The following is a 1,767-nucleotide window of genomic DNA, read 5'->3' as shown; positions in this document are numbered from 1 at the left end:
TCCCTAACTATCAGAAAAAACTGAAGTTTTGTGAACCAAAATCCAAGTGCGCCAAAGCTACAAACTTTCGTTAGTTTCCATTTGTAAAGGACCACACACAAGTGCCAAAAATTATGATTTTTGGCAACCCTCGAACTCTAGGGCTCCTACTCATCATGTTAAAGTGTCTTATGATTTTGTTAATTCTTTGTTCCAATAATTTATTATTGGTTTTCTAATCTGAGTTTGCTGGGAAGTGGGAAGTGTTTTCTTTGATTAAACTTACAAAGTTGTCGAACCACGGGTTGCAAAGATGATATGTCATAAAACACTTAAAATATCATGTTTTCAGTGGGCATTATTCTCAACAATCAGAGTGGCGCAGCGGAAGCGTGGTGGGCCCATAACCCACAGGTCCCTGGATCGAAACCAGGCTCTGATAAAAAGAGAAGGCTTCCCGTTCATTTTTTAACTTTTAATGCTAAGTTCCATTACTATTTTCTACTTTAAAATCACGGTATAAGTTATTCCAGACAAAAGAGAGAGCATTAATTATATTATTATTATTATTATTATTATGTCACCTCAATGGAAAACTCAACAACTTAATTTCTTCTTTGAAAATATGAGACCTATAAGCTAAAGGAAGGAGTTAAAACTTTCAAAATATCATGTGTTAAAACTCTAGCCTGGATCTGTTATTATGTTGAGCAAGTTCAGTTCATGAGACCGCGGCGGAGTGGAGCAGCCGCGACACGAAGTTCACAGGTATTGTTGGTAGTTGTTACATCTCTGTACATAAATCGTCAGTGGAAACTAGCTTTTTTACTGTATAGGACTGCATCACCACCAATTGCTACTACACTCTGCATATGTCATTGGCATTAGGGGTGTTCATCAATCGATCCAAACTGCGGTGACCGAACTGGAAATCGAAAAATCGAAAACCGAATAAAAACCGTAAATTTTAATTGGATTGGATTGGTTTACGAATTGGTAGATGAAAATCGATCCAATATATTAATTTTCCTCTACCTACTTGAGCCTTTCCTTAATCATAGCTCAAAAATTTCTAAACCCAAGACCCATTAACCCATCAACTAAACCTACGAAAAAATCTAATCACATCTCATCAACAAAATTTCATCTATGTAGAATTTCATATCTCGTAGTCCAAAAAAAAACTATATTATCTTATGCTTTTGTATTTTAAAAAAAAAATATTACAAAGCCAATATACACAAAAGATGTTATTTGCACAATAATCATGAAATAAATTTTAGGATTTTCAAAAAACCGAAAACCGATTCAATCCAAACCAAAAAAAATTGGATTGGATCGGATCGAATTTGAAAAAAAATTCAAACTGAATGGATAATTACATGATCAAATCGAAGTGATTGGATCAGATAATTTTTACTTCCAAAACCGATCCAATCCATACCGTGAACACCCCTAATTGGCATCCATCATAAACTTTCATATTTACTGTTTCTATTAGATAAGAAAATATGCTGAGGACGATTTGTACAATAAATAAAATAAGAGTAAACACCTTTTTTAGTCCCTGTCAATATCTACGAAGTCCTTTTTAGTCCCTGGCAATAAAAAAGAACCAAATTGGTTCCCGAAATTACAAAAAAAGGGCGATGTTAGTCCTTATGTCAACTCCCAAATATGTAGAGTGACCCTTTTCTTGTACTTTCAGGGACCAATTTGGTCCTTTTTTATTGCCAGGGACTGAAAAGGACTTCGTAGATATTGCCAGAGACTAAAAAGGATGTTTAC

At 34.6% G+C, this 1,767-nt stretch overlaps 1 non-coding gene across 1 annotated transcript; it reads left to right on the top strand.

The window, feature by feature from the left end:
• The first annotated feature begins 349 nt into the window (after positions 1 to 349).
• TRNAM-CAU (transfer RNA methionine (anticodon CAU)) lies at positions 350 to 421 on the top strand. Its single transcript has one exon. It is a non-coding gene; the product is annotated as a tRNA-Met (tRNA).
• The last annotated feature ends 1,346 nt before the right edge of the window (positions 422 to 1,767 follow it).

This window comes from Gastrolobium bilobum, unplaced genomic scaffold (genome assembly GCF_033153095.1).
Source record: "Gastrolobium bilobum isolate Gb01-03AN ecotype WA unplaced genomic scaffold, APGP_CSIRO_Gbil_v1 utg6012, whole genome shotgun sequence".
Taxonomy (NCBI): Eukaryota; Viridiplantae; Streptophyta; class Magnoliopsida; order Fabales; family Fabaceae; genus Gastrolobium; species Gastrolobium bilobum.
This window is presented reverse-complemented; position numbering and strand designations above follow the sequence as displayed.